Source organism: Lolium perenne, chromosome 3, assembly GCF_019359855.2.
Source record: "Lolium perenne isolate Kyuss_39 chromosome 3, Kyuss_2.0, whole genome shotgun sequence".
Taxonomy (NCBI): Eukaryota; Viridiplantae; Streptophyta; class Magnoliopsida; order Poales; family Poaceae; genus Lolium; species Lolium perenne.
In genome coordinates this window covers 335,190,852-335,210,954 of record NC_067246.2, presented here as the reverse complement: position 1 = coordinate 335,210,954, position 20,103 = coordinate 335,190,852, and the positions used below count along the sequence as shown (strand labels likewise).

The 20,103-nt window shown below is 45.6% G+C and overlaps 1 pseudogene; it reads left to right on the top strand.

Moving 5' to 3' along the window:
* The first annotated feature begins 236 nt into the window (after positions 1-236).
* LOC127345896 (uncharacterized) overlaps positions 237-20,103 on the top strand; it is a 35,870-nt pseudogene continuing 16,003 nt past the window's right edge.

Sequence of the window (20,103 nt, the reverse complement as noted above, 5' to 3'; positions counted from 1 at the left end):
CAAACACTATCGGTCAACGCAATCGGGAGTTTTTTTAGTGCTAGTGATGTGCTGGTTTGGATCATCTCTCGCGGCCGCACCTTCATGCCGCAACTCGGAACCAAAGCTCCCCTGGCCCAAAATCAACTAAATAAAGCTAGTTAGTATCTCCCACATGTGCTAATAAATAAAATCTCTATGGAACAAAAAAATATGCACCACATATTGACCGGCATATAAAATCTCAAAGTTCCCCGGCAGAGTGAACTTGTGTGCTGCTCCATTCCAGCACACAAGCTTGCTCCGTCGCCACCCAGCCGCCACCCATCTCGCAGCAGAGCCGCCACCCAGCGCCGATCTAGATCCCTAGATCTTGGCGCAAGTCGGCGCGCTCGAGGTGCTTGGCGAGGACCCGGCCGGCGCACGGCGATGAAGGAGGAGGGCGACTGGAGCAGCAGCGAGAGGCGACTGCACGTCAGCGCCAGGTCCGCTGACCGATCCATGATTCCGGAATGGGCTTCACTTCCACCGGAGCTTGTCCAAGGAATCGCCTACTGCGTCCTCTCCACCGACGGCGGCGTCGACACGTACGCGGACATGAGGGCCGTCTGCCCCAGCTGGCGCTCCGCCATCGCCAACCCATCTCCGAGCGCCACCGTTTCCGTCCACGCCACTGGGTCATGTTGGATAATTAGGCACAATTTCCATGATTAATTCCAGAATATTAAGCATGACGACAGTAACTACTAACATGTGAAACTCGAACATACTAGATGTAGTGATCAACATGAACAGTAGCATAGCAAACAGTACAACATCCATCGCTAAACAGATCGAGATATGTCGCACGTACCGATCTGGTGGAGGTGGCGGTGGAGGTGTAGCAGATGATGTCGCAGCAGTAACGTTGTTGATGACAACGTTGTTGACGACAGGGACGACGGGTCGTAGTAGATGGCGTTGAATATGACGGTAGGCAGCACCGCCCGACTTGGACGGAAGGCGACCCGTGATGAAGAGCTTGAGCAGTCGCGCAGAGCGCTTCCCAAAAACCTAATTCGCCCTCTCCCGTACAGGATCGCAAGGACGAGCGGTTCCGGAGACCTGCTCTCCCGTTCGCCGATGCACGTCGGCTCGCGGGATGGAGTAGGCTACGATGGCGGCGCAAGCAGAGAGAGGTGGAAACCCTAACTCGTGTATTGGATGTGTTTCTGCGGTAGCCGGGCAGGAGATTATATAGGCTCGGGAAACCCTAGGCAACGTGGGCCACGCCCACGTCGCACGAACGTTTCGAGTCGGTTACAGATAGCCCACGATCCGGGAGCGACCCGAACCGACTAACTGCGACGCGTCCGTCTAGGACTCTGTTCGTTTTCCTGAGCTGCAAAAAGTAAGGAAAGTCTCGGCTCGAGGCTCAATCCACTCACCACGAGCGCGGCGCGCGTCGTGACGTGTCGAGTCGAGTCGAGTCGAGACGAGACGAGCGAGCGAGGAGGAGGAGGAGCGCGCGTGTAGCACTCCTATTCTCACTCACTTACTAGTGGTGGAACAACCCACCTTATAAGGTGGTCTAACTTCCTCCCAACTTTCCATGTGGGACTAAACTTCCCACCTCTTGCCACTCCCTAGTGAGCTGCCACCAACTTGGGCTCAAACTCACAAGGCTGCCACTATGTGGGCTTTGAGATTTATAGGAAAAACTGAAATCTAATTTGGGCCACTAAAAGTGGGCCCAATATTTCAACAATCCCCCACCAGATCTCAAATCCCCATTTAGAGATTTACCAATACTCACTGCTTGTTTATATACCAGTGTTTCAGCGGAGACTGTTAAGTTGAACTTCCGCCTAGAACCTTAAGCTACATCCACTCACACTTGAACAATGGACTAAGCCTTGAATTGCAAGTTTTGCGTGAACAGGGTTTCACTCAAAGTCATGACCAGTACATGGCTGCCAGTAGCCTACCCCGCGGGTGAAGCATATGCGTCATACTTCATGGTCTCTTCATGAGTTTACTAGAGATCACCCAAATCTCATAGATTGCGACGTTTAACAATCGGACTCATATAGGTGTGTTATTTCAAGAATGCTCTGTAGGACAGCATCTTTGCTAAAATAGCCAACATAAACACATTAAGGCTTGTTGCCAACCTGCCTTACAGCAACTGAGAGTTGTGCATCTTCACATAGAGAGGGTTACATAATACTCTCCTCAATTAAACCACTAGTTTGTTCTTCCAGTGTCCTAATTCACGGGATCTCCGATCACAAAGGTTGGGTTGCCACTATGGTGTAACATCAACGGGTCTCAAACCCATCTCCTCGATGCACTTTCTATCACATTACGTGATAGTCCCTTTGTAATGGTATGTGCAGGTTTTTGTCTGTTTGAATATATGTAACAGTTATTACTCCGGAGTTTCGCAATTTCCTGACAGACTTCAAACGTCTCTTGACGTGTCTTGATGACTTCGCGTTATCCTTAGAATTGTTCACTTTGACAATTACAGTTTGATTGTCACAATTCAAAAGGATTGCCGGAACAGGTTTTTCAACCACAGGCAAGTCCATCAAGAGCTCACGCAACCATTCTGATTCAACAGTGGTTGTGTCTAAAGCAGTAAGTTCTGCTTCCATAGTTGACCTCGTCAATATGGTTTGCTTACAAGATCTCCATGACACTGCGCCACCTCCAAAGGTAAATACATACCCACTTGTGGCGTACAGATCAGCTACATCTGAGATCCAATTCGAATCACTATATCCTTCAAGCACGGTGGGTGCCACTGAATAGTGAATCCCATAACTCATTGTACCACATAGGTAGCGCATGACCCTATCAAGTGCATGACAATGATCAGTACCTGGGTTTGACATGAACCTACTCAACTTGCTAACAGCAAAAGAGATGTCGGGTCTAGTCGCGCTCGCTAAGTACATGAGTGAGCCAACGATCTGAGAATATCTCAATTGATCTATGGCAATCCTCCGGTTCTTGCGTAGTGTCACACTGGGATCATAAGGTGTTGAAGAAGGCTTGCTATCAATATAGCCGAACCGGCTCAAGATCTTCTCAACATAATGGGATTGCGTTAGAGTAATCCCACTCTCGTTCTTAATCAGCTTGATGTTCAGAATCACATCAGCTTCTCCCAGATCTTTCATATCAAAACTCTTTGACAAGAAAGACTTGACCTCGTGTATTACTTTCATGTTTGTACCAAAGATCAGAATATCATCCACATACAAACATAGTATAACACCTTCGCCCCACCATGGCGATAGTAAACGCACTTGTCAGCCTCATTGACAACAAAGCCTACAGAAGTTAAAGTTCTGTCAAACTTCTCATGCCATTTCTTAGGTGCTTGTTTTAGGCCATATAAAGATTTCAGCAACTTGCACACCTTTCTTTCTTCACCTTTTACTACAAACCCATCAAAGCTGATCCATATAGATTTCCTCTTCCAACTCTCCATTAAGGAAAGCTGTCTTTACGTCCATTTGATGAACGATAAGACCATAGGAGGCAGCCATGGATAGTAGTACTCGAATGGTGGTAAGTCTAGCGATAGGTGAATAGGTGTCGAAGTAATCTTCGCCTTCTCTCTGTGTGTAGCCTTTCGCTACAAGCCGTGCCTTGTACTTTTCAATAGTACCATCAGGTCTTAGCTTTTTCTTGAACACCCATTTGCAGCCTACTGGCTTGCATCCATGGGGTCGTTCTGACAACTCCCAAGTTCCATTAGAAAGAATCGAGTCCATCTCATTATGGACAGCTTCTTTCCGATCATCTGCATCCGGAGATGCATATGCCTCTGCAATGGACGTGGGAGTATCATCCACAAGGTACACAATGAAATCATCACCAAAGGATTTTTCAATCCTTCGTCTCTTGCTCCGTTTAGGAGCTTCATTGTCATCCTTCTCAGTAACATTCTCATGTGATTGTTCAAAATACTCATTAGATGTCTTGGACTCAGAATTATCTCGTAGAAATTCTAGCAATGCTATGCATATCTTTCATAGGAAACATATTCTCAAAAAATGTTGCATCACGAGATTCCATAATAGTATCAACGTGCATATCAGGTACCTCGGATTGAACTACTAAAAATCTATATCCTACACTCCGCGGAGCATAACCTAGAAAGATACAATCCACTGTCTTTGGTCCAAGTTTGCGCTTCTTAGTAATTGGAATATTGACTTTCGCCAAACATCCCCATGTGCGCAAATACGAAAGTGATGGTTTTCTCCCAGCCCACTCCTCGTAAGGGGTTTTATCTTTATTCTTGTTAGGAACTCTGTTCAGGACATGACATGAAGTCAATAAAGCCTCCCCCCACCATGCCTTTGATAAACCAGCAGTGGCTAACATGGAATTCACCAAGTCAGTCAGCGTGCGGTTTTTCCTCTCGGCAACCCCGTTTGATTGGGGTGAATAGGGAGGCGTCCTCTCATGAATAATGCCATGTTCCTCAGAATTCATCAAAGATTTTAGGAAAATATTCGCCACCACGATCCGACCTAAGACGCTTGATCTTTCTCTCTAGTTGATTTTCAACTTCAGCCTTATAAATTTTAAAGTAGTCTAAAGCTTCATCTTTAGTTCGCAACAAATAAACATAGCAAAATCTAGTCGCATCATCAATCAATGTCATGAAATATCTCTTTCCACCTTTTGTCAACACACCATTCATCTCGCATAGATCGTAATGTATGAGTTCTAGAGGTGCCAAGTTTCTCTCCTCGGCCGCCTTGTGAGGCTTCCGAGGTTGCTTTGATTGCACACAACTATGGCACTTAGAACCTTTGGCAATGGTGAAATTCGGAATTAAACTTAAACTGGATAGCCGAGACATTAAACCAAAATTAATGTGACATAAACGAGAATGCCAAACACTGGTGTCATCACTAACATTGCCACATATATGGTTCACAGACTTATTACTGAAATCAGAAAGCAAAAAGCGGAACAAGCCTCCGCACTCATAGCCTTTACCAATAAATTGTCCAAACTTGGAAACAACTACTTTATTCGACTCTAAGACAACCTTAAACCCATCTCTGCATAGAAGGGAGCCGCTAACGAGATTCTTGTTCATAGTAGGGACATGCTGCACGTTCCTCAGCACCATGATCTTTCCCGAAGTGAACTTCAGATCTACCGTGCCAACACCACGAACAGAAGCATGTGACCCATTCCCCATCAAGACGGAAGAATCCGGGCGACCTGGTAAGAAGTGAACATGGATATGTCAGCACACACATGAACATTAGCACCCGTATCAATCCACCAACATGGAGATTGAAATACCGAAAGAACAGTAAAGAGATTACCGTACCCATCAGCATTGCTAGCGGTCACCGTGTTGACTTGCCTCGCCTTTTTCTTGCGGTCTGCCCTCTCTGGACAGTCCTTAGAAAAGTGGCCAGTCTCTCCACATGTAAAGCAGCTCAGATCTGCTTTGTTTATCATCTTCTTCTTCTTGAAGGTTGTAGTCTTCATAGGCTTATTGAAGGAGGGCTTGTTATTCCCTTTGTTCTTGCTGTAGGGTTTCTTCTGCACCATGTTGGCGCTAGACTGACCCTCTCCTTTCTCAGTATTATCCTTAGCCCGAGCTTTCTCCTCAACATCAAGAGATGCTATCAGATTTTCAACTGATATCTCCTGTCTCTTGTGTTTGAGAGTTGTGGCAAAGTTCCTCCATGAAGGGGGCAACTTAGCGATGATGCATCCAGCCACAAACTTGTCAGGTAAGGCACACTTAAGGAGTTCAAGCTCTTTCGCAATGCACTGTATCTCATGAGCTTGTTCGACTACAGAACGGTTGTTAACCATCCTGATGTCATGGAAGCTCTCCATGATGTACAGTTCACTGCCTGCATCGGTTGCACCGAACTTAGCATTCAGTGCATCCCAGAGCTCTTTACCATCTGTTAAGTGCATGTACACATCACACAGACGATCAGCAAGAATACTTAGAACGCATCCGACGAAGAGAGTATTGCTTTCCTTGAACTTGTTCTGATCTTGGTCAGATATAGTTCCTTCAGGTAAACCCTTAGCAACATCGAACACTTTCAGATGAGTAAGCCAGAGCATGGCCTTATACTGCCACCTCTTAAAGTGCACACCGGTAAACTTATCCGGCCTCAGTGCATCAGCAAATCCAGCCATTGTTAACTCAGGAAATTGCCTACAATTAGGTTTTTGGATTGTTGGATAATTAGGCACAATTTCCATGATTAATTCCAGAATATTAAGCATGACGACAGTAACTACTAACATGTGAAACTCGAACATACTAGATGTAGTGATCAACATGAACAGTAGCATAGCAAACAGTACAACATCCATCGCTAAACAGATCGAGATATGTCGCACGTACCGATCTGGTGGAGGTGGCGGTGGAGGTGTAGCAGATGATGTCGCAGCAGTAACGTTGTTGATGACAACGTTGTTGACGACAGGGACGATGGGTCGAAGTAGATGGCGTTGAATACGACGGTAGGCAGCACCGCCCGACTTGGACGGAAGGCGACCCGTGATGAAGAGCTTGAGCAGTCGCGCAGAGCGCTTCCCAAAAACCTAATTCGCCCTCTCCCGTACAGGATCACAAGGACGAGCGGTTCCGGAGACCTGCTCTCCCGTTCGCCGATGCACGTCGGCTCGCGGGATGGAGTAGGCTACGATGGCGGCGCAAGCAGAGAGAGGTGGAAACCCTAACTCGTGTATTGGATGTGTTTCTGCGGTAGCCGGGCGGGGAGATTATATAGGCTCGGGAAACCCTAGGCAACGTGGGCCACGCCCACGTCGCACGAACGTTTCGAGTCGGTTCTGAGATAGCCCACGATCCGGGAGCGACCCGAACCGACTAACTGCGACGCGTCCGTCTAGGACTCTGTTCGTTTTCCTGAGCTGCAAAAAGTAAGGAAAGTCTCGGCTCGAGGCTCAATCCACTCACCACGAGCGCGGCGCGCGTCGTGACGTGTCGAGTCGAGTCGAGTCGAGACGAGACGAGCGAGCGAGGAGGAGGAGGAGCGCGCGTGTAGCACTCCTATTCTCACTCACTTACTAGTGGTGGAACAACCCACCTTATAAGGTGGTCTAACTTCCTCCCAACTTTCCATGTGGGACTAAACTTCCCACCTCTTGCCACTCCCTAGTGAGCTGCCACCAACTTGGGCTCAAACTCACAAGGCTGCCACTATGTGGGCTTTGAGATTTATAGGAAAAACTGAAATCTAATTTGGGCCACTAAAAGTGGGCCCAATATTTCAACAATCCCCCACCAGATCTCAAATCCCCATTTAGAGATTTACCAATACTCACTGCTTGTTTATATACCAGTGTTTCAGCGGAGACTGTTAAGTTGAACTTCCGCCTAGAACCTTAAGCTACATCCACTCACACTTGAACAATGGACTAAGCCTTGAATTGCAAGTTTTGCGTGAACGGGGTTTCACTCAAAGTCATGACCAGTACATGGCTGCCAGTAGCCTACCCCGCGGGTGAAGCATATGCGTCATACTTCATGGTCTCTTCACGAGTTTACTAGAGATCACCCAAATCTCATAGATTGCGACGTTTAACAATCGGACTCATATAGGTGTGTTATTTCAAGAATGCTCTGTAGGACAGCATCTTTGCTAAAATAGCCAACATAAACACATTAAGGCTTGTTGCCAACCTGCCTTACAAAGAATCGAGAGTTGTGCATCTTCACATAGAGAGGGTTACATAATACTCTCCTCAATTAAACCACTAGTTTGTTCTTCCCAGGTCCTAATTCACGGGATCTCCGATCACAAAGGTTGGGTTGCCACTATGGTGTAACATCAACGGGTCTCAAACCCATCTCCCTCGATGCACTTTCTATCACATTACGTGATAGTCCCTTTGTAAAGGGATCTGCCAGGTTTTTGTCTGTTTGAATATATGTAACAGTTATTACTCCGGAGTTTCGCAATTTCCTGACAGACTTCAAACGTCTCTTGACGTGTCTTGATGACTTCGCGTTATCCTTAGAATTGTTCACTTTGACAATTACAGTTTGATTGTCACAATTCAAAAGGATTGCCGGAACAGGTTTTTCAACCACAGGCAAGTCCATCAAGAGCTCACGCAACCATTCTGATTCAACAGTGGTTGTGTCTAAAGCAGTAAGTTCTGCTTCCATAGTTGACCTCGTCAATATGGTTTGCTTACAAGATCTCCATGACACTGCGCCACCTCCAAAGGTAAATACATACCCACTTGTGGCGTACAGATCAGCTACATCTGAGATCCAATTCGAATCACTATATCCTTCAAGCACAGCTGGGTGCCCTGAATAGTGAATCCCATAACTCATTGTACCACATAGGTAGCGCATGACCCTATCAAGTGCATGCCAATGATCAGTACCCGGGTTTGACATGAACCTACTCAACTTGCTAACAGCAAAAGAGATGTCGGGTCTAGTCGCGCTCGCTAAGTACATGAGTGAGCCAACGATCTGAGAATATCTCAATTGATCTATGGCAATCCTCCGGTTCTTGCGTAGTGTCACACTGGGATCATAAGGTGTTGAAGAAGGCTTGCTATCAATATAGCCGAACCGGCTCAAGATCTTCTCAACATAATGGGATTGCGTTAGAGTAATCCACTCTCGTTCTTAATCAGCTTGATGTTCAGAATCACATCAGCTTCTCCCAGATCTTTCATATCAAAACTCTTTGACAAGAAAGACTTGACCTCGTGTATTACTTTCATGTTTGTACCAAAGATCAGAATATCATCCACATACAAACATAGTATAACACCTTCGCCCCCACCATGGCGATAGTAAACGCACTTGTCAGCCTCATTGACAACAAAGCCTACAGAAGTTAAAGTTTTGTCAAACTTCTCATGCCATTGCTTAGGTGCTTGTTTTAGGCCATATAAAGATTTCAGCAACTTGCACACCTTTCTTTCTTCACCTTTTACTACAAACCCATCAGGCTGATCCATATAGATTTCCTCTTCCAACTCTCCATTAAGGAAAGCTGTCTTTACGTCCATTTGATGAACGATAAGACCATAGGAGGCAGCCATGGATAGTAGTACTCGAATGGTGGTAAGTCTAGCGACAGGTGAATAGGTGTCGAAGTAATCTTCGCCTTCTCTCTGTGTGTAGCCTTTCGCTACAAGCCGTGCCTTGTACTTTTCAATAGTACCATCAGGTCTTAGCTTTTTCTTGAACACCCATTTGCAGCCTACTGGCTTGCATCCATGGGGTCGTTCTGACAACTCCCAAGTTCCATTAGAAAGAATCGAGTCCATCTCATTATGGACAGCTTCTTTCCAGTCATCTGCATCTGGAGATGCATATGCCTCTGCAATGGACGTGGGAGTATCATCCACAAGGTACACAATGAAATCATCACCAAAGGATTTTTCAATCCTTCGTCTCTTGCTCCGTTTAGGAGCTTCATTGTCATCCTTCTCAGTAACATTCTCATGTGATTGTTCAAAATACTCATTAGATGTACTGGACTCAGGAATTATCTCAGTAGAAATTCTAGCAATGCTATGCATATCTTTCATAGGAAACATATTCTCAAAAAATGTTGCATCACGAGATTCCATAATAGTATCAACGTGCATATCAGGTACCTCGGATTGAACTACTAAAAATCTATATCCTACACTCCGCGGAGCATAACCTAGAAAGATACAATCCACTGTCTTTGGTCCAAGTTTGCGCTTCTTAGTAATTGGAATATTGACTTTCGCCAAACATCCCCATGTGCGCAAATACGAAAGTGATGGTTTTCTCCCAGCCCACTCCTCGTAAGGGGTTTTATCTTTATTCTTGTTAGGAACTCTATTCAGGACATGACATGAAGTCAATAAAGCCTCCCCCCACCATGCCTTTGATAAACCAGCAGTGGCTAACATGGAATTCACCAAGTCAGTCAGCGTGCGGTTTTTCCTCTCGGCAACCCCGTTTGATTGGGGTGAATAGGGAGGCGTCCTCTCATGAATAATGCCATGTTCCTCACAGAATTCATCAAAGATTTTAGGAAAATATTCGCCACCACGATCCGACCTAAGACGCTTGATCTTTCTCTCTAGTTGATTTTCAACTTCAGCCTTATAAATTTTAAAGTAGTCTAAAGCTTCATCTTTAGTTCGCAACAAATAAACATAGCAAAATCTAGTCGCATCATCAATCAATGTCATGAAATATCTCTTTCCACCTTTTGTCGACACACCATTCATCTCGCATAGATCAGAATGTATGAGTTCTAGAGGTGCCAAGTTTCTCTCCTCGGCCGCCTTGTGAGGCTTCCGAGGTTGCTTTGATTGCACACAACTATGGCACTTAGAACCTTTGGCAATGGTGAAATTCGGAATTAAACTTAAACTGGATAGCCGAGACATTAAACCAAAATTAATGTGACATAAACGAGAATGCCAAACACTGGTATCATCACTAACATTGCCACATATATGGTTCACAGACTTATTACTGAAATCAGAAAGCGAAAAGCGGAACAAGCCTCCGCACTCATAGCCTTTACCAATAAATTGTCCAAACTTGGAAACAACTACTTTATTCGACTCTAAGACAACCTTAAACCCATCTCTGCATAGAAGGGAGCCGCTAACGAGATTCTTGTTCATAGTAGGGACATGCTGCACGTTCCTCAGCTGCACGATCTTCCCCGAAGTGAACTTCAGATCTACCGTGCCAACACCACGAACAGAAGCATGTGACCCATTCCCCATCAAGACGGAAGAATCCCGGGCGACCTGGTAAGAAGTGAACATGGATATGTCAGCACACACATGAACATTAGCACCCGTATCAATCCACCAACATGGAGATTGAAATACCGAAAGAACAGTAAAGAGATTACCGTACCCATCAGCATTGCTAGCGGTCACCGTGTTGACTTGCCTCGCCTTTTTCTTGCGGTCTGCCCTCTCTGGACAGTCCTTAGAAAAGTGGCCAGTCTCTCCACATGTAAAGCAGCTCAGATCTGCTTTGTTTATCATCTTCTTCTTCTTGAAGGTTGTAGTCTTCATAGGCTTATTGAAGGAGGGCTTGTTATTCCCTTTGTTCTTCTTTGTAGGGTTTCTTACGCACCATGTTGGCGCTAGACTGACCCTCTCCTTTCTCAGTATTATCCTTAGCCCGAGCTTTCTCCTCAACATCAAGAGATGCTATCAGATTTTCAACTGATATCTCCTGTCTCTTGTGTTTGAGAGTTGTGGCAAAGTTCCTCCATGAAGGGGGCAACTTAGCGATGATGCATCCAGCCACAAACTTGTCAGGTAAGGCACACTTAAGGAGTTCAAGCTCTTTTGCAATGCACTGTATCTCATGAGCTTGTTCGACTACAGAACGGTTGTTAACCATCCTGATGTCATGGAAGCTCTCCATGATGTACAGTTCACTGCCTGCATCGGTTGCACCGAACTTAGCATTCAGTGCATCCCAGAGCTCTTTACCATCTGTTAAGTGCATGTACACATCACACAGACGATCAGCAAGAATACTTAGAACGCATCCGACGAAGAGAGTATTGCTTTCCTTGAATTTGTTCTGATCTTGGTCTGATATAGTTCCTTCAGGTAAACCCTTAGCAACATCGAACACTTTCAGATGAGTAAGCCAGAGCATGGCCTTATACTGCCACCTCTTAAAGTGCACACTGGTAAACTTATCCGGCCTCAGTGCATCAGCAAATCCAGCCATTGTTAACTCAGGAAATTGCCTACAATTAGGTTTTTGGATTGTTGGATAATTAGGCACAATTTCCATGATTAATTCCAGAATATTAAGCATGACGACAGTAACTACTAACATGTGAAACTCGAACATACTAGATGTAGTGATCAACATGAACAGTAGCATAGCAAACAGTACAACATCCATCGCTAAACAGATCGAGATATGTCGCACGTACCGATCTGGTGGAGGTGGCGGTGGAGGTGTAGCAGATGATGTCGCAGCAGTAACGTTGTTGATGACAACGTTGTTGACGACAGGGACGACGGGTCGAAGTAGATGGCGTTGAATACGACGGTAGGCAGCACCGCCCGACTTGGACGGAAGGCGACCCGTGATGAAGAGCTTGAGCAGTCGCGCAGAGCGCTTCCCAAAAACCTAATTCGCCCTCTCCCGTACAGGATCGCAAGGACGAGCGGTTCCGGAGACCTGCTCTCCCGTTCGCCGATGCACGTCGGCTCGCGGGATGGAGTAGGCTACGATGGCGGCGCAAGCAGAGAGAGGTGGAAACCCTAACTCGTGTATTGGATGTGTTTCTGCGGTAGCCGGGCAGGAGATTATATAGGCTCGGGAAACCCTAGGCAACGTGGGCCACGCCCACGTCGCACGAACGTTTCGAGTCGGTTCTGAGATAGCCCACGATCCGGGAGCGACCCGAACCGACTAACTGCGACGCGTCCGTCTAGGACTCTGTTCGTTTTCCTGAGCTGCAAAAAGTAAGGAAAGTCTCGGCTCGAGGCTCAATCCACTCACCACGAGCGCGGCGCGCGTCGTGTCGAGTCGAGTCGAGTCGAGTCGAGACGAGACGAGCGAGCGAGGAGGAGGAGGAGCGCGCGTGTAGCACTCCTATTCTCACTCACTTACTAGTGGTGGAACAACCCACCTTATAAGGTGGTCTAACTTCCTCCCAACTTTCCATGTGGGACTAAACTTCCCACCTCTTGCCACTCCCTAGTGAGCTGCCACCAACTTGGGCTCAAACTCACAAGGCTGCCACTATGTGGGCTTTGAGATTTATAGGAAAAACTGAAATCTAATTTGGGCCACTAAAAGTGGGCCCAATATTTCAACAATCCCCCACCAGATCTCAAATCCCCATTTAGAGATTTACCAATACTCACTGCTTGTTTATATACCAGTGTTTCAGCGGAGACTGTTAAGTTGAACTTCTGCCTAGAACCTTAAGCTACATCCACTCACACTTGAACAATGGACTAAGCCTTGAATTGCAAGTTTTGCGTGAACGGGGTTTCACTCAAAGTCATGACCAGTACATGGCTGCCAGTAGCCTACCCCGCGGGTGAAGCATATGCGTCATACTTCATGGTCTCTTGATGAGTTTACTAGAGATCACCCAAATCTCATAGATTGCGACGTTTAACAATCGGACTCATATAGGTGTGTTATTTCAAGAATGCTCTGTAGGACAGCATCTTTGCTAAAATAGCCAACATAAACACATTAAGGCTTGTTGCCAACCTGCCTTACAGCAAGCGAGAGTTGTGCATCTTCACATAGAGAGGGTTACATAATACTCTCCTCAATTAAACCACTAGTTTGTTCTTCCCTGTGTCCTAATTCACGGGATCTCCGATCACAAAGGTTGGGTTGCCACTATGGTGTAACATCAACGGGTCTCAAACCCATCTCCCTCGATGCACTTTCTATCACATTACGTGATAGTCCCTTTGTAAAGGGATCTGCCAGGTTTTTGTCTGTTTGAATATATGTAACAGTTATTACTCCGGAGTTTCGCAATTTCCTGACAGACTTCAAACGTCTCTTGACGTGTCTTGATGACTTCGCGTTATCCTTAGAATTGTTCACTTTGACAATTACAGTTTGATTGTCACAATTCAAAAGGATTGCCGGAACAGGTTTTTCAACCACAGGCAAGTCCATCAAGAGCTCACGCAACCATTCTGATTCAACAGTGGTTGTGTCTAAAGCAGTAAGTTCTGCTTCCATAGTTGACCTCGTCAATATGGTTTGCTTACAAGATCTCCATGACACTGCGCCACCTCCAAAGGTAAATACATACCCACTTGTGGCGTACAGATCAGCTACATCTGAGATCCAATTCGAATCACTATATCCTTCAAGCACAGCTGGGTGCCCTGAATAGTGAATCCCATAACTCATTGTACCACATAGGTAGCGCATGACCCTATCAAGTGCATGCCAATGATCAGTACCCGGGTTTGACATGAACCTACTCAACTTGCTAACAGCAAAAGAGATGTCGGGTCTAGTCGCGCTCGCTAAGTACATGAGTGAGCCAACGATCTGAGAATATCTCAATTGATCTATGGCAATCCTCCGGTTCTTGCGTAGTGTCACACTGGGATCATAAGGTGTTGAAGAAGGCTTGCTATCAATATAGCCGAACCGGCTCAAGATCTTCTCAACATAATGGGATTGCGTTAGAGTAATCCCACTCTCGTTCTTAATCAGCTTGATGTTCAGAATCACATCAGCTTCTCCCAGATCTTTCATATCAAAACTCTTTGACAAGAAAGACTTGACCTCGTGTATTACTTTCATGTTTGTACCAAAGATCAGAATATCATCCACATACAAACATAGTATAACACCTTCGCCCCCACCATGGCGATAGTAAACGCACTTGTCAGCCTCATTGACAACAAAGCCTACAGAAGTTAAAGTTTTGTCAAACTTCTCATGCCATTGCTTAGGTGCTTGTTTTAGGCCATATAAAGATTTCAGCAACTTGCACACCTTTCTTTCTTCACCTTTTACTACAAACCCATCAGGCTGATCCATATAGATTTCCTCTTCCAACTCTCCATTAAGGAAAGCTGTCTTTACGTCCATTTGATGAACGATAAGACCATAGGAGGCAGCCATGGATAGTAGTACTCGAATGGTGGTAAGTCTAGCGATAGGTGAATAGGTGTCGAAGTAATCTTCGCCTTCTCTCTGTGTGTAGCCTTTCGCTACAAGCCGTGCCTTGTACTTTTCAATAGTACCATCAGGTCTTAGCTTTTTCTTGAACACCCATTTTCAGCCTACTGGCTTGCATCCATGGGGTCGTTCTGACAACTCCCAAGTTCCATTAGAAAGAATCGAGTCCATCTCATTATGGACAGCTTCTTTCCAGTCATCTGCATCTGGAGATGCATATGCCTCTGCAATGGACGTGGGAGTATCATCCACAAGGTACACAATGAAATCATCACCAAAGGATTTTTCAATCCTTCGTTTCTTGCTCCGTTTAGGAGCTTCATTATCATCCTTCTCAGTAACATTCTCATGTGATTGTTCAAAATACTCATTAGATGTACTGGACTCAGGAATTATCTCAGTAGAAATTCTAGCAATGCTATGCATATCTTTCATAGGAAACATATTCTCAAAAAATGTTGCATCACGAGATTCCATAATAGTATCAACGTGCATATCAGGTACCTCGGATTGAACTACTAAAAATCTATATCCTACACTCCGCGGAGCATAACCTAGAAAGATACAATCCACTGTCTTTGGTCCAAGTTTGCGCTTCTTAGTAATTGGAATATTGACTTTCGCCAAACATCCCCATGTGCGCAAATACGAAAGTGATGGTTTTCTCCCAGCCCACTCCTCGTAAGGGGTTTTATCTTTATTCTTGTTAGGAACTCTATTCAGGACATGACATGAAGTCAATAAAGCCTCCCCCACCATGCCTTTGATAAACCAGCGGTGGCTAACATGGAATTCACCAAGTCGGTCGGCGTGCGGTTTTCCTCTCGGCAACCCCGTTTGATTGGGGTGAATAGGGAGGCGTCCTCTCATGAATAATGCCATGTTCCTCACAGAATTCATCAAAGATTTTAGGAAAATATTCGCCACCACGATCCGACCTAAGACGCTTGATCTTTCTCTCTAGTTGATTTTCAACTTCAGCCTTATAAATTTTAAAGTAGTCTAAAGCTTCATCTTTAGTTCGCAACAAATAAACATAGCAAAATCTAGTCGCATCATCAATCAATGTCATGAAATATCTCTTTCCACCTTTTGTCAACACACCATTCATCTCGCATAGATCAGAATGTATGAGTTCTAGAGGTGCCAAGTTTCTCTCCTCGGCCGCCTTGTGAGGCTTCCGAGGTTGCTTTGATTGCACACAACTATGGCACTTAGAACCTTTGGCAATGGTGAAATTCGGAATTAAACTTAAACTGGATAGCCGAGACATTAAACCAAAATTAATGTGACATAAACGAGAATGCCAAACACTGGTGTCATCACTAACATTGCCACATATATGGTTCACAGACTTATTACTGAAATCAGAAAGCGAAAAGCGGAACAAGCCTCCGCACTCATAGCCTTTACCAATAAATTGTCCAAACTTGGAAACAACTACTTTATTCGACTCTAAGACAACCTTAAACCCATCTCTGCATAGAAGGGAGCCGCTAACGAGATTCTTGTTCATAGTAGGGACATGCTTTGCACGTTCCTCGGTGCACGATCTTCCCCGAAGTGAACTTCAGATCTACCGTGCCAACACCACGAACAGAAGCATGTGACCCATTCCCCATCAAGACGGAAGAATCCCGGGCGACCTGGTAAGAAGTGAACATGGATATGTCAGCACACACATGAACATTAGCACCCGTATCAATCCACCAACATGGAGATTGAAATACCGAAAGAACAGTAAAGAGATTACCGTACCCATCAGCATTGCTAGCGGTCACCGTGTTGACTTGCCTCGCCTTTTTCTTGCGGTCTGCCCTCTCTGGACAGTCCTTAGAAAAGTGGCCAGTCTCTCCACATGTAAAGCAGCTCAGATCTGCTTTGTTTATCATCTTCTTCTTCTTGAAGGTTGTAGTCTTCATAGGCTTATTGAAGGAGGGCTTGTTATTCCCTTTGTTCTTGCTGTAGGGTTTATTATGCACCATGTTGGCGCTAGACCGACCCTCTCCTTTCTCGGTATTATCCTTAGCCCGAGCTTTCTCCTCAACATCAAGAGATGCTATCGGATTTTCAAGCGATATCTCCTGTCTCTTGTGTTTGAGAGTTGTGGCAAAGTTCCTCCATGAAGGGGGCAACTTAGCGATGATGCATCCAGCCACAAACTTGTCAGGTAAGGCACACTTAAGGAGTTCAAGCTCTTTCGCAATGCACTGTATCTCATGAGCTTGTTCGACTACAGAACGGTTGTTAACCATCCTGATGTCATGGAAGCTCTCCATGATGTACAGTTCACTGCCTGCATCGGTTGCACCGAACTTAGCATTCAGTGCATCCCAGAGCTCTTTACCATCTGTTAAGTGCATGTACACATCACACAGACGATCAGCAAGAATACTTAGAACGCATCCGACGAAGAGAGTATTGCTTTCCTTGAACTTGTTCTGATCTTGGTCAGATATAGTTCCTTCAGGTAAACCCTTAGCAACATCGAACACTTTCAGATGAGTAAGCCAGAGCATGGCCTTATACTGCCACCTCTTAAAGTGCACACCGGTAAACTTATCCGGCCTCAGTGCATCAGCAAATCCAGCCATTGTTAACTCAGGAAATTGCCTACAATTAGGTTTTTGGATTGTTGGATAATTAGGCACAATTTCCATGATTAATTCCAGAATATTAAGCATGACGACAGTAACTACTAACATGTGAAACTCGAACATACTAGATGTAGTGATCAACATGAACAGTAGCATAGCAAACAGTACAACATCCATCGCTAAACAGATCGAGATATGTCGCACGTACCGATCTGGTGGAGGTGGCGGTGGAGGTGTAGCAGATGATGTCGCAGCAGTAACGTTGTTGATGACAACGTTGTTGACGACAGGGACGACGGGTCGAAGTAGATGGCGTTGAATACGATGGTAGGCAGCACCGCCCGACTTGGACGGAAGGCGACCCGTGATGAAGAGCTTGAGCAGTCGCGCAGAGCGCTTCCCAAAAACCTAATTCGCCCTCTCCCGTACAGGATCGCAAGGACGAGCGGTTCCGGAGACCTGCTCTCCCGTTCGCCGATGCACGTCGGCTCGCGGGATGGAGTAGGCTACGATGGCGGCGCAAGCAGAGAGAGGTGGAAACCCTAACTCGTATATTGGATGTGTTTCTGCGGTAGCCGGGCAGGAGATTATATAGGCTCGGGAAACCCTAGGCAACGTGGGCCACGCCCACGTCGCACGAACGTTTCGAGTCGGTTACAGATAGCCCACGATCCGGGAGCGACCCGAACCGACTAACTGCGACGCGTCCGTCTAGGACTCTGTTCGTTTTCCTGAGCTGCAAAAAGTAAGGAAAGTCTCGGCTCGAGGCTCAATCCACTCACCACGAGCGCGGCGCGCGTCGTGACGTGTCGAGTCGAGACGAGACGAGACGAGACGAGCGAGCGAGGAGGAGGAGGAGCGCGCGTGTAGCACTCCTATTCTCACTCACTTACTAGTGGTGGAACAACCCACCTTATAAGGTGGTCTAACTTCCTCCCAACTTTCCATGTGGGACTAAACTTCCCACCTCTTGCCACTCCCTAGTGAGCTGCCACCAACTTGGGCTCAAACTCACAAGGCTGCCACTATGTGGGCTTTGAGATTTATAGGAAAAACTGAAATCTAATTTGGGCCACTAAAAGTGGGCCCAATATTTCAACAATCCCCCACCAGATCTCAAATCCCCATTTAGAGATTTACCAATACTCACTGCTTGTTTATATACCAGTGTTTCAGCGAGAGCTGTTAAGTTGAACTTCCGCCTAGAACCTTAAGCTACATCCACTCACACTTGAACAATGGACTAAGCCTTGAATTGCAAGTTTTGCGTGAACGGGGTTTCACTCAAAGTCATGACCAGTACATGGCTGCCAGTAGCCTACCCCGCGGGTGAAGCATATGCGTCATACTTCATGGTCTCTTCATGAGTTTACTAGAGATCACCCAAATCTCATAGATTGCGACGTTTAACAATCGGACTCATATAGGTGTGTTATTTCAAGAATGCTCTGTAGGACAGCATCTTTGCTAAAATAGCCAACATAAACACATTAAGGCTTGTTGCCAACCTGCCTTACAGCAACTGAGAGTTGTGCATCTTCACATAGAGAGGGTTACATAATACTCTCCTCAATTAAACCACTAGTTTGTTCTTCCCAGTCCTAATTCACGGGATCTCCGATCACAAAGGTTGGGTTGCCACTATGGTGTAACATCAACGGGTCTCAAACCCATCTCCCTCGATGCACTTTCTATCACATTACGTGATAGTCCCTTTGTAAAGGGATCTGCCGGTTTTTGTCTGTTTGAATATATGTAACAGTTATTACTCCGGAGTTTCGCAATTTCCTGACAGACTTCAAACGTCTCTTGACGTGTCTTGATGACTTCGCGTTATCCTTAGAATTGTTCACTTTGACAATTACAGTTTGATTGTCACAATTCAAAAGGATTGCCGGAACAGGTTTTTCAACCACAGGCAAGTCCATCAAGAGCTCACGCAACCATTCTGATTCAACAGTGGTTGTGTCTAAAGCAGTAAGTTCTGCTTCCATAGTTGACCTCGTCAATATGGTTTGCTTACAAGATCTCCATGACACTGCGCCACCTCCAAAGGTAAATACATACCCACTTGTGGCGTACAGATCAGCTACATCTGAGATCCAATTCGAATCACTATATCCTTCAAGCACAGCTGGGTGCCCTGAATAGTGAATCCCATAACTCATTGTACCACATAGGTAGCGCATGACCCTATCAAGTGCATGCCAATGATCAGTACCCGGGTTTGACATGAACCTACTCAACTTGCTAACAGCAAAAGAGATGTCGGGTCTAGTCGCGCTCGCTAAGTACATGAGTGAGCCAACGATATGAGAATATCTCAATTGATCTATGGCAATCCTCCGGTTCTTGCGTAGTGTCACACTGGGATCATAAGGTGTTGAAGAAGGCTTGCTATCAATATAGCCGAACCGGCTCAAGATCTTCTCAACATAATGGGATTGCGTTAGAGTAATCCCACTCTCGTTCTTAATCAGCTTGATGTTCAGAATCACATCGGCTTCTCCCAGGATCTTTCATATCAAAACTCTTTGACAAGAAAGACTTGACCTCGTGTATTACTTTCATGTTTGTACCAAAGATCAGAATATCATCCACATACAAACATAGTATAACACCTTCGCCCCCACCATGGCGATAGTAAACGCACTTGTCAGCCTCATTGACAACAAAGCCTCTGAAGTTAAAGTTTTGTCAAACTTCTCATGCCATTGCTTAGGTGCTTGTTTTAGGCCATATAAAGATTTCAGCAACTTGCACACCTTTCTTTCTTCACCTTTTACTACAAACCCATCAGGCTGATCCATATAGATTTCCTCTTCCAAC